This window comes from Anolis sagrei, chromosome X (genome assembly GCF_037176765.1).
Source record: "Anolis sagrei isolate rAnoSag1 chromosome X, rAnoSag1.mat, whole genome shotgun sequence".
In the NCBI taxonomy this organism is placed as follows: domain Eukaryota; kingdom Metazoa; phylum Chordata; class Lepidosauria; order Squamata; family Dactyloidae; genus Anolis; species Anolis sagrei.
Genome location: NC_090034.1, coordinates 77891548 through 77905237, shown reverse-complemented (window position 1 = coordinate 77905237; position 13690 = coordinate 77891548). Strand labels below are relative to the sequence as shown.

The 13690-nt window shown below is 44.6% G+C and overlaps 1 protein-coding gene across 2 annotated transcripts in view; it reads left to right on the top strand.

Annotated features, from left to right (window-relative positions):
• The window catches only part of AHDC1 (AT-hook DNA binding motif containing 1), a 366391-nt gene extending 353078 nt beyond the window's left edge, over positions 1–13313 (top strand). For both annotated transcript variants that reach the window (XM_067460556.1, XM_067460557.1), the window contains one exon: positions 9445–13313. The gene's annotated coding sequence lies outside the window, so the exon portion shown is untranslated. The remainder of the gene's footprint in view (positions 1–9444) is intronic.
• The last annotated feature ends 377 nt before the right edge of the window (positions 13314–13690 follow it).

The window sequence follows — 13690 nt, the reverse complement described above, 5'->3', positions numbered from 1 at the left end:
ATAAATACTGTAAAGAAATAAACAATAAATATTTATTTATCCTGTCAGAAGCGAATTGAGGATACAGATGTAATGTATTTAAAAACACAAACAAAGTTAAAAACTTGGCATGATACGAAATGTCATTTAGCCAGAAGCTGGCCACTTGGACCACCTATTACAATGCAGTCTGAGCCCTGCCACGTGCATAATGGAGAACCTTCTTATAACAACACCAAAGGCACTCCAAGTGGCCAGCTTCTGGTCAAAGAACATTTAGTATAATGCCAAGTTCTTAACTTTGTTTGTGTTTTTAAATACATTACAACTGTACCCTCAATTTGCCACTGATTGAGTTCCTGCGAGTATCTCTGTAGATCTTAGGAAGCTATTTCTTGATTTAAGGAGTTGGCATGCTGGCTGAAAAGCAAACAGAGGATGGCCTTGAGATGTCACTGCCTTGATCCTTTCATTATTGGCTGCTATTTCCTGACTGATGTCAGGTGGTACAATACCTCCAGCAGTGTAGGGTGTAGACCTCCGGTGATAATGTGGCATATCTCATTAAGAGCCACATCCACTGATTTAACGTGGTGAGATTTGTTACACACTGGGCATGTGGATTCAGCAGCAGAGTAGCCAAGCACAAAGGCAGATGTCTTCACTGTGTCTGGTTGTGAACCCCAGGTTGTGCCAGTCAGCTTTTGTATGATATTATTTCTCGCGCCCACTTTTTGCTTAATATTCAAGTAGTGCTTCTTATGAGTCAGAGCACGGCCCAGAGTAACTGCCAGGCATGTTGGTGTGCTGCAATGCTCCAGTGGGATTCCTTCATGTATTCATGCACTGACTGAGAACACATCCCCTTGAATACAGGGGTCATACTGTAATATTACACACACAGTTTCCTTCAGATTTACTGTTCTGTTTAGATAGTAACTGCTTAGATGTGATTCCAGTCTCGTGGCAGAGGTCCTTTTCACCTTGGTTTGCAGATGCTCTCAGTTGGAGATATTGGCTATTGACCATGGAGCTTCTGCACGTGATCCATCACTGAGTCAAGGACCCATTGGTATGTGCTTAGTCATCACATGGACAGCCTGTATTATAGTTACACACATGCATTGAGCTTCCTGCTTAATCTTAATCACCAGATGGAGGAGAAACCGAGGAAGAAAGAATGGCTTTATATCAGGCATGGGAAAACTTTGGCCCTTCAGATGTTTTGGACTTCAACTCCCACAATTTCTAACAGCTTGTAGGCTATTAGGAATTGTGGGAGTTGATGTCCAAAACACCCGGAGGGCCGAAATTTGCCCAAGCCTACCTTATATCAAGTCAGGTAGTTATCCACCTGGTGCTTTGTTGTTAATTCGTTCAGTCGCTTCTGACTTCCTGTCGGCCATGGCCACCCCCAGTTCCTTCAAAACCAAGCCAGTCCCTTCAAGGATACCATCCATCCACCTTGCCCTTTGTGGGCCCCTTTTCCTTTTTCCTTCCATTTTCCCCAGCATCATTTTCTTCTCCAAGCTTTCCTGTCTTCTTATAGAAGATACCTAGCTGACCGCATCTCGGCCTATGAACCCACCCGGACTTTGAGATCTTCCGGGGAGGCCCTGCTCTCGATCCTGCTGGCCTCTCAAGCTCGGTTGGCGGGGACGAGAGATAGGGCCTTCTCGGTGGTGGCTCCTCGGCTGTGGAACGCCCTTCCTGTAGACGTTAGGCTGGCACCATCTCTCATGACATTCCGTAGAAAGCTGAAGACCTGAATGTTTGTGCAGGCGTTTGAGTAATTCAGTGCAATTTTAGTAATTTGAACATAGGAACGGAACAATGGATGACAAATTTGGATCACGCTTGGATGATGAAGCGATTGGGGATGGGATTGCGATACCTGTGTATTGATGATTGCTTATTAGTTATTAAGGGAAATGTGTAATTTAACTGTTACTGTATATTAATTACTGCTGTTTTTATTGTCTTTGCTGTTTGGAAACCGCTGTGAGTCGCCCTCGGGCTTGAGATACAGCGGTATACAAGAATAGTAACAAAATAAATAAATAAATAAATAATGTGGCCAAAGGAGGGGAGGGGCAGCTTCTGCCAACCTAGCAGTTTGAAAATATGCAAATGTGAGTAAATCAATAGGTACCGCTCTGGCGGGAAGGTAACAGCACTCCATGGAGTCATGCCAGCTACATGACCTAGAAGGTCTGGAGAACAAGCCCAATGAGGAGCGGCTTAAGGAGCTGGGCATGTTTAGCCCGAAGAAGAGAAGGCTGAGAGGAGATATGATAGCCATGTATAAATATGTGAGAGGAAGCCACAGGGAGGAGGGAGCAAGCTTGTTTTCTGCTTTCCTGGAGACTAGGACACGGAGCAATGGCTTCAAACTACAAGAAAGGAGATTCCATCTGAACATGAGGAAGAACTTCCTGACTGTGAGAGCCGTTCAGCAGTGGAACTCTCTGCCCCGGAGTGTGGTGGAGGCTCCTTCTTTGGAAGCTTTTAAACAGAGGCTGGATGGCCATCTGTCAGGGGTCATTTAAATTCAATATTCCTGCTTCTTGGCAGGGGGTAGGACTGGATGGCCCATGAGGTCTCTTCCAACTCTATGATTCTATGATTCTATGAAGGTGTCTACGGACAACGTCGGCTCTTCGGCTTAGAAATGGAGATGAGCACCACACCCCAGAGTCGGACATGACTGGACTTCATGTCAGGGGAATACCTTTACCTTTACCTTTAGTTTGAGGCATTGGTTTCTTGCACAAACGGAGCAGTCTTTTCATTTCACTTGCAGTCGATGTTTTAGCAGCGTCTGAAATGGGTGCCTCAATATATCATGGCATCCTCCCCTGTCAAGGTTGAGACCGTTGGTGGGTATAATTTGTATCTCTTGTTTTCTGATTAAAAGTTGGCAAAATATAGGAGGCACAAGGAAGAGTAAGGGAGTGGGGTGTAACTGGGGCACCCCCTTGAAGCCGGTGTGAGTAGATAATGCTTTCTAGTACATCCACCCCTCCTCATCCTCTTCCTCTCTTATTCTTGGCGACAGGCACCCATTTTGATGCCACTTCTGAGAGCTTCTCTATAGGAGCTGTCCAATGGGCGCCTTTTGCCGCTCTTCCTTGCTAAGTAAGCTGAACAAGTCTAGCCGTCACAGTCTCTATGACAACTGATCCCTCCGCTCTCCTCATCTTCTGCCTCCCTAGGATGCCTGTCACTCCATTCCTTCCGCCTGAGGGCCTCCAGCATCTTTCATGGGAGAGTTAAACGCTCTTCTCCTTTGTGTTTTTATGCTTCTTCGTCCCCATGTGGGTTGGCTTTGGAACTACAAAGTTAGATCCTTTGGGTCTATGAAGAATTCCCTGTCTGTTTCAGCATAGGCGTAACTGGAAAATCTCTATGGCCAGCATTCGATTATGGCACAGTCTTATAGAATCATAGAGTTGGAAGAGACCTCGTGGGTCATCCAGTCCAACCTCATTCTGCCAAGAAGCAGGAAATCGCATTCAAAGCACCCTCGACAGATGGCCATCCAGTTTCTGCTTAAAAGTCTCCAAAGAAGGAGCCCCCACCACACTCCGGAGCAGAGAGTTCCACTGCTGAACAGCTCTCACAGTCAGGAAGTTCTTCCTAATGTTCAGGTGGAATCTCCTTTCCTGTAGTTTGAAGCCATTGTTCCATTGCGTCCTAGTCTCCAGGGCAGCAGAAAGCAAACCTGCTTTCCCCTTCCTAGCACCGTACCTCATGAAGTTGGATTTGGCTATGGTGGTCCACTCTTTAGTTACCTCTAGACCGGACTATTGCAGTGCCCTCTACGTGGAGCTGCCCTTGAAAACGGCCCGAAAATTTCAGTTGGTTCAATGTGCAGCAACCAGACTGTTAGGTTCTTGTGGGGTTTTTCAGGCTATAGGGCCATGTTCTAGAGGCATTTCTCCTGACGTTTCACCTGCATCTATGGCAAGCATCCTCAGAGGTAGTGAGGTCCTCAATACCTCTGAGGATGCTTGCCATAGATACAGGCGAAACGTCAGGAGAAATGCCTCTAGAACATGGCCCTATAGCCCGAAAAAACCCACAAGAACCTAGTGATTCCAGCCATGAAAGCCTTCGACAATACATTAAACCAGACTATTAACTGGTGCAAACTACAGGGAGTAGTCAACCCCCCTGTTTAAGGAGCGCCATTGACTGCCGTTTATTTTCCGGTCCCAATTCAAGGTGCAGATTCTTACCTACAAAGCCCTGAATGGTTTGGGACCCGTCTACCTGTGTGACCACATTTCCTTTTACAAACCTACACAATCTCTTCGATCTTCCGGAGAGGCCCTTCTTTCACTCCCGCCCCCTTTGCAAGTGTGACTTGTGGGGATGAGGGAAAGGGCCTTCTCTGTGGTGGCCCCTCGACTCTGGAATTTGCCCCCTGGAGAAATTAGGCAAGCCCTCACCCTGGCAGTTTTCAGGAAGAGCCTGAAAACTTGGCTGTTCCAGTGTGCCTTCAATGAATAAATGAACAATAATCCCCCATCCTGACCAATCCCTGCATAAATGCCCTCGGAAGCACTTAATTTTATCTGTTAGTGCAATCAAACCTTATTTTGTCCCTTGGACCCACCTGGACTATTATTATATTGCCTTCTCACCCAGTGTTTAAACTTTTAATTCTTGCCACTGACCCTGCCCACTATGATTAATTCTCTATGTTCTAATATTGTGGTTTTATATAGTCTGGTTTGTTTATAATGTTTTTTTTGTATCGTATGTTATTTTTGTTTTTATATTTTATTGTTGTATTCTTATGTTGTATATTGGCATTGTTGTACTAATGGGCTTGGCCTCATGTAAGCCGCCCCGAGTTCCCTTGGGGAGATGGTGGCAGGGTATAAATAAAATTTTATTAATATTTATTATATTATTATTTCCCCTCCTCACCTCTGGATCCATGGCCTTCATCATGTCTCCTCTCAGCCTTCTCGTCTGCAGGGTAAATATTCCCAGCTCTTGAAGCTGCTCCTCATAGGGCTTGTTCTTCAGACCCTTGATCTTTGGAGTCACCCTCCTCTGGACACATTCCAGCTTGTCAACATCTCCCTTCAATTGCGGTGCCCAGAATTGGACACAGTATGATTCCAGGTGTGGTCTGACCAGGGCAGAAGGGAGGGGTAGCATGACTTTCCAGGATCTAGGCACTAGACTCCTGTTTATGCAGGCCAAAATCCCATTGGCTTTTTTTTGCCACCGCATGGCATTGTGGGCTCATGTTCCCCTTCCTCCCCACAAGGACTCCTTTCTTTTCTCTTTTCCATAAGTCATGCTGTCAAGCCAGGCATTGTTACCCATTCTGCCTCTTTGCATTTCCTTTTTTCTGCCTAAGTGGAGTATCTTGCATTTGTCCCTGTTGAACATTGTGTTCATGTTGGCCAATCATCCCTCTCATCTGTGAATATTGTTTTGAATTCTGCTCCTGTCTTCTGGAGTATTGGCTATCCCTCCCAATTTGGTGTCATCTGCAAACTTGATGATCATGCCTTCTAAACCTTCATCTAAGTCATTAATAAAGATGTTGAACAGGATATGTATTGTTGCATCCCCAAACTATTATAAAGTAGCCAGTGCCCCTGATATATATGTGTGTGTGTGTGTGTGTGTGTCGTGTCAGGAGCAACTTGAGAAACTGCAAGTCGCTTCTGGTGTGAGAGACTTGGCCGTCTGCAAGGACGTTGCCCAAGGGATGCCCAGACATTTTGATATGCTACCATCCTTGTGGGAGTCTTCTCTCATGTCCCTGCATGGGGAGCTGGAGCTGACAGTAGGAGCTCATCTGCGCTCTCCCTGGATTCAAACTTGCACCCTGTCGGTCTTCAGTCCTGCCAGCACAAGGGTTTAACCCACTGCGCCACCGGGGGGCCCTATGCCGCTGATCACGCTAGAGACCTTCAAGTGCTTCACTTCCCATGCTGAAGGATGCTTGTTGATATATTCCTGTAAACCAGGAGAAGGGAGTAACCTCTGGCTTCTTTTTGTCAAGACAGTGGTCATCGTCTCCCAGTCTGAATCCACCCACAATCCAACCAGTCTAGTCCCTTGCCTCATACTTGTCTTATCATTTCTAATCAGTAGCTTGAAAAAACATGGAAACTTTCAGATGTGTTAGGCTACAAATCCCAGCCTTTGGGGAAAGGTTATTATTATTATTATTATTATTATTATTATTATTATTATTATTATTGTCGTGCCAGGAGCATCCTGTTGTGAGAGAATTGGCCGCCTGCAAGGACGTTGCCCAGGGGACGCCGGATGATTTTTGATGTTTTATCATTCCTGTGGGAGGCTTCTCTCATGTCCCCGCATGAGGAGCTGGAGCTGATAGAGCAGTGTTTCTCAACCTGGGGGTCGGGACCCCTGGAGGGGTCGCGAGGGGGTGTCAGAGGGGTCACCAAAGACCACCAGAAAATACAGTATTTTCTGTTGGTCATGGAGGTTCTGTGTGGGAAGTTTGGCCCAATTTAATCGTTGGAAGGTTCAGAATGCTCTTTGATTGTAGGTGAACTATAAATCCCAGCAACTACAACTCCCAAATGTCAAGGTCTATTTTCCCCAAACTCCACCAGTGTTTACATTTGGACATACTGAGTATTTCTGCCAAGTTTGGTCCAGACCCATCATTGAGTCCACAGTGCTCTCTGGATGTAGGTAAACTACAACTCCCAAAACTCAAGGTCAGTGCCCACCAAACCCTTCCAGTATTTTCTGTTGGTCATGGGAGTTCTGTGTGCCAAGTTTGATTCAATTCCATCAATGGTGGAGTTAAGAATGCTCTTTGATTGTAGCTGAACTATAAATTCCAAGCAACTACAACTCCCACAGGACAAAATCAATACCCTCCCCCAATCCAACCAGTATTCAAATTTGGGTGTATTGGGTATTTGTGCCAAATTTGGTCCAGTGTATGAAAATATATCCTGCATATCAGATATTTACATTACTATTCATAACAGTAACAAAATTACAGTTATGACGTAGCAACGAAATTTTATGGTCGTGGCGTTAGGAAGGTTGAGAACCACTGTGATAGAGGGAGCTCATCCACCTCTCCCCAGATTCGAACCTGCGACCTGTCGGTCTTCAGTCCTGCCCGCAGAGGGCTTTAACCCACTGCGCCACCGGGGGCTCCATTGGGGAAAAGTAATATGTGTAAAGGAAACAAGGGATGTGTGTGAGATGGAAATTATAGTCCAAGTGAGCAGGAAAGTGCGGTGTTGGGAAAGACTGGTTAAGGTTAATAATCAACGCTGAACAGGCCACAGCTTTATGAATGAAACATGCTTATTGCTTATTCAAGGAAGGAGCCTAAGGCTGTTGGAGATTGTGGGAGCTGGAGTCCAAAACACCTGTAGGGCCAAAGTTTGCCCATGCCTGGCCTAGAGGACTTCTTATCTAGCCTGACTGAGCAATTGTGGTTGCAGTCATAGTTCCTTGTTATACTGATACTAGCCATCCCCTGCCAGGCGTTGCTGTGGCCCAATCTGGTGATCTGGAAAATAAAATAATGAGAAAAGTGTTGGTTTCTAATATATGTAATTTCTTTATGCTTGTGGGTAAACAGTATTTCTTGTTGTTTCTTTGTCAGTGTTGATGTAGAGATGGTCTGGTTTACCTACTCTGGAACGTGTAACATATAATTGTCCTTCTTTAGGGGTCCCTTTCAAATCTATGATACTATATCTGTCATATACATATATGTGTGTGTGAATCATATATTTCTATCTATATCTATGGCTGGATGGCTCTTTGTCAGGAGGGCTTTGATTATGTTTTCTTGCCCTGGTGAAGGGAGTTGGCCTGGATGGCCTTAAGGCAGCATTTCTCAACCTGGGGGGGCACGAGGGGGTATCAGAAGGGTTACCAAACACTACCAGAAAACACAGCATTTTCTGTTGGTCATGGGGGTCCTGTGTGGGAAGTTTGGCCCAATTCTATCACTGGTGGGCTTCAGAATGCTCTTTGATTGTAGGTGAACTGTAAATCCCAGGAACTACAACTCCCAAATGTCAAGGTAAATTTCCCCCAAACTCCATCTGTGTTCATATGTGGGCATGTGGAATACTCGTGCCACGTTTGGTCCTTCATTGTTTCAGTCCACAGTGCTCTCTGGATGTAGGTGAACTACAACTCCCAAACTCAAGGTCAATGCCCACCAAGCCCTTTTAGTGTTTTCTGTTGGTTATGGGAGTCCTGTGTGCCAAGTCATTTGGTGGAGTTCAGAATGCTCTTTGATTGTAGGTGAACTATAAATCCTAGCATCTACAACTCACAAATGACAAAATCAATTTTTTGAGTGATGGTCACTTCTTGGGTTAGTAGGTGTTTGTGGCCAAATTTGGTGGTAATTAGTCCAGCGGTTTTTGTTATGATGTCACTCAAAATGAACAGACCATACACACACACACACACACACTAGCTGTCCCCTGCCACGCGTTGCTGTGGCCCAGTCTGTTGATCTGGAAAATAAAGTAATGAGAAAGTGTTGGTTTCTAATATATGTAATGTCTTTAGGCTTGTGGGTCAACAGTATTTCTTGCTTTTCTTTGTCAGTCTTAATGTGGAGAGTGTCTGGTTTGGCCACTTTGAAACATGCCACATATCATAGTCCTTCTTTAAGGATCCCTTTCAAATCTATGATACTTTATCTGTGTGTGTGTGAATCATATCTATCTATGTATCATCTATCTATCTCTATCTATCTATCTATCTATCTATCTATCTATCTATCTCGATGGCTCTTTGTCAGGAGGACTTTGATTATGTCTTCTTGCCCTGATGAAGAGAGTTGGATTGGATGGCCTTAAGTATTTTCTGTTGGTCACGAGGGTTCTGTGTGGGAAGTTTGCCCGATTCTGTCGTTCGTGGGGTTCAGAATGCTCTTTGATTGTATGTGAACTGTGAATCCCATGGACTACAACTCCCAAATGTCAAGGTCTATTTACCCCAAATGCCATCTGTGTTCACATTTGGGCGTATTGCCAAGTTTGGTCCAGATCCATCATTGTTTGAGTGCACAGTGCTCTCTGGATGCAGGTGAACTACGAATCCCAAACTCAAGGTCAATGCCCACCAAACCCTTCCAGTATTTTCTGTTGGTGATGGAAGTCCTGTGTGCCAAGTTTGCTTCAATTCCATCCTTTGGGGGAGTTCAGAATATTCTTTGATTGTAGGTGAACTATAAATCCCAGCAACTACAACTCCCAAATGACAAAATCATAATTTTTTGAGTGATGGTCACTCCTTGTGTTGTGAGACGTTTTGTTGCCAAATTTGGTGTGATTTCATTCATTGGTTCTTTTGTTTTTAAGGTACTTATTATGCACAGAGCATTTAGATAGAGAGAGAGAGAGAGAGAGAGAGAGAGAGAGAGATTTGCTAGCATTCACAAAGCCTTCTCTTTGTCTCCTTTTCCAGTTTCCATGGTCAAGAGGAAGAAGACCCTCCCTCGGCTCTTGCAACAAACTGGGCTGCTCTTGACATTGCTTCTCGGTAGAGGGGCGGGATAGGAAGAAGTGGGAGCTGCACCAGAGACACCCTCATCCACCCAGAAGGCCCAGCAAGAAGACAGAAGTCTCGCCTTGCCTTTCCTGCCCTGTCCCCATCCTCTCTCTGTATTCCTGTGCCCCCCTGTTTTGCTGCCTATCCTGCCCCCTCTCTGTCCCCAAAATGCGTTTGTCTCCTCTGTTGAGAAGCAAGTGGGGGGGGGGGGTGAGAAGAGCAGTTCTGGGGGCTTTTCTTTCTGCACAAAACCAGCAATTGTAAATACTTTTCAAAAATTTTAAAAAAGAAAATTTAAAAAAAACAATACAAAAGAGCAAACACAATGAAACACATACACATAGTGTGGGTTGTTGTGAGTTTCCTGGGCTGTCTGGTCGTGTTCCAGAAGCATTCTCTCCTGATGTTTTGCCTGCATCTATGGCAGGCATCCTCAGAGGTTGTGAGGTCTGTTGGAAAATAGGAAAATAGGATTTATATACCTGTGGAATGTCCAGGGTGGGAGAAAGAACTCTTGTCTGTTGGAGGCAAGTGTGAATGTTGCAGTTGACCACCTTAATTAGCATTTAATAGTGTATTATTATTATTATTATTATTATTATTATTATGCTGGGGAAAGTGGAAGGCAAAAGGAAGAGGGGCCGACCAAGGGCAAGATGGATGGATGGCATCCTTGAAGTGACTGGACTGACCTTGAAGGAGCTGGGGGTGGTGACGGCCGACAGGGAGCTCTGGCGTGGGCTGGTCCATGAGGTCACGAAGAGTCGGAGACGACTGAACGAATGAACAACAACAAAATTATTATTATTATTATTATTATTATTATTATTATTAACTTTATTTGTACCTCACTAGCATCTCCCGAAGAACTCGATGCAGCTTACACAGGCCAAGGCCTCAATAAAACAACAGCATAACAAAACACGTAACTTAAAGCAAATCAAACATTAAAACAATAGCAGTAAACAATAAAAACAATACACCATAACACAATAAAACTAGGGCCGGGCCAAATGTAATGAGTACAGATTAAAAAGTGCTGGGTGTGACAGGTGGATGTAGGATTTTAGAGTAAGTGCAATGTGCAGACCATCTTAAAACTCTGATAAAGTGCTTCTGGGACATATTGCTGGAGTTTCCTATTCTGGAAAGGCACATCGGAACAGCCAGGTCTTCAAAGTCTTCCTAAAGACTGCCAACGTAGGGGCTTGTCTGATGTCTTTGGGGAGGGTGTTCCAAAGTTGGGGGGCTACCACAGAAAAGGCCCTGTCTCTCGTCCCCACCAAACGCGCTTGCGACGCAGGAGTTTAGCAGTTTCAAGGTCTGGATTCTTACTACCTGGGGGAATCCTTCGTTGGGAAGTGATTGGCTGGTCCTGATTGCTTCTAGTCTGGAATTCCCCTATTTTTTTTTAGTATTGCTCTTTATTTACTGTCCTGCTATGGCTGACTTCTCTGGTTGAAGCACAAGAGGGATCTTCTCACCTCTGCAGGAGACTACCGTATACCATCCCCACTACCTCTCTTTAGACTGCGTCGGATGATCTTGTGGGTTGAGTTAGGTTTTAATAACTACTTGTATTGGTTTTTAGATTAGATTTTAAAATTTGTTGAAGTTTGAAGTGTATAACCCCTTAGGTTTGATGTGAATCTACGGGACTGGGACCCCATGTCGTGATCTGGTCATCGACCATAATAAACTTTACTTACTTACGTATACCATGCAACTGTGGACAAGTTTACATAGGGACCACCAACGCAGCATTGCCCAAACATGAATCAAGAAACGTGAAAAGCACTGCAGACTAAACCAGAGAAGTCAGCCATAGCAGAGCACCTGATAAACCAACCTGGACACAACGTATTATGGAGCCCCCGGTGGCGCAGTGGGTTAAAGCCCTGTGCTGGCAGGACTGAAGACCAACAGGTCGCAGGTTCGAATCCAGGGAGAGGCGGATGAGCTCCCTCTATCAGCTCCAGCTCCTCATGCGGGGACATGAGAGAAGCCTCCCACAAGGATGATAAAACATCAAAAATCAAAGACGTTGCCCCTGGGCAACGTCTTTGCAGACGGCCAATCCTCTCACAACAGGATGCTCCTGACATGACCAAAAAAAAAACCAAAAAAAAAACCAACGTATTATTTGAGAACACAGAAATGCTGGACCACTTTAACAACTACACAGAGAAGCCACTGAAATCCACAAGAAGCAAGTGGACAATTTCAACAGAAAGGAGAAAACAATGAAAATGAACAAAATCTGGTCATCGTTTTTTAAAAACTCTAAAATCAGGACAATAAATAAAGAACAACACTCAAAAACAGGGGAATTCCAGACTAGAAGCAATCAGGGCCAGCTAATCACCCCCCAACAAAGGATTCCCCCAGGTAGTAAGAATCCACACCTTGAAACTGCTAAACCATTAAATGCTAATTAAGGTGGCCAACTGAAACATTCACACTTGCAGGAAGCAGCCAGACCTTGAAACTGCAAGGCCATTAAATGCTAATAAAGGTGGCCAATTGAAACATCCACACCTGCCTCCAACAAACAAGAGTTCTTTCTCCCACCCTGGACATCATTCCACAGATATATAAACCTCACTTTCCTATTTTCCAACAACCTCTAAGTATTTTTAGGTGAAACGTCAGGAGAGAATGCTTCTGGAACATGGCAGACAGCCCGGAAAACTCCCCCACACCCAGTGATTCCGGCCATGAAAGCCTTCGACAATACATTACACACACACAATGTTTTTCAAAAATCAGAAATCAATGTTTTTGAAGACAAAAAAAGGGAAAAAAAATAAACGAATCTAGACCAAGTCAAGGCAGGAGAGAAGCTAATTGTGTCAGGTATGCACTGAGAAATCTATTTGCAGATTGACAAAAAGTAACAAGAACCTATTTATTGTATATAATGTTTTATTATAAATCGTGTATTGTATATTGCATCTGTACATCTGCTGTGGTTTTGTGATGTGCAAATTTAAGCATGGGTTTCATTGAGGTTTTCAGTTGCTTTTTATTGTTTAGGGGGATTTTTTTAAAGAAAAAGAAAGAAAGAAATTGTTTGTTTTTTGGCAGTTACACACCCAAAGATCCAAATTTGTATTTTGAAAGTAAAAAAAAAAGAAATTCTAGGAAAAAGAAAAGATTGAAGACAAGCAAGTCACCCTCTTTGGTTGGGAAGAGGGGAGAAGGAGGGGAGCAACGGCATTTTCTGAGTTCTCATTGGCCATTTTGTAAACTGAACTGAGTATTTCCTTCCTTCTTGTGTGCCCCCTTTTTGCGCCAGTGCTGAGCTCAGGGTGTGCGTGCGCGTGGACGTGTGCTTGCGTGTGCGCATGTGACTCCTTCTTCTTCACTTTTGTCCTGCCTTCTTTACCCCCTTCTCCTTTACCTTCTCCTGGATTTGGAATCATATGTACAGCTTTGTAGATTGTGCAAAAGGAAAAAAAGAACAAACGAACGAACGAAAGAAAGGACACAACCAAGGATGAATCCCACTCCAACTTGCGTTGTCCATTACTGATTTGAACTGTACAACTAAACATGCCAGACTTAGTCGTCGCTTGGAGACGGAACACACCTCCTGATTCTCACCATATAAGCTCCTGCTTGCTTGCTTCCTTCCCCCGGGCCAAGTTGCCTTCATCCACCGCCCCCCGGGTCCCCTTTTTTGCTTTCCCCTTTCCCCTTTGCACCCCAACTGGTCTTTTTGTGTATTTAGGAAGGAATTTTTAATAGACACTTTTTTATATTAAAAGAAACCTATATATTGAGTGACCAGGCTGCTTTGTGTGCTTCTCTTTGGGGGGGGGGGGGGTGTGTGCATGGATGCCTAGGGCAGCGTTTCTCAACCTGGGGGTCGGGACCCCTGGGGGGGTCGCCAGGGGGTGTCAGAGGGGTCACCAAAGACCATCAGAAAACACAGTATTTTCTGTTGGTCATGGGAGTTCTGTATGGGAAGTTTGGCCCAATGCCATCATTGATGGGGTTCAGAATGCTCTTTGTAGGTGAACTATAAATCCCAGCAACTACAACTCCCAAATGCCAAGGTCCATTTCCCCCAAACTCCACCAGTGTTCACATTCGGGCATATGGAGTATTCGTGCTAAGTTTGGTTCAGATCCATCGTTGTTAATTAAAGTGTTGTTGT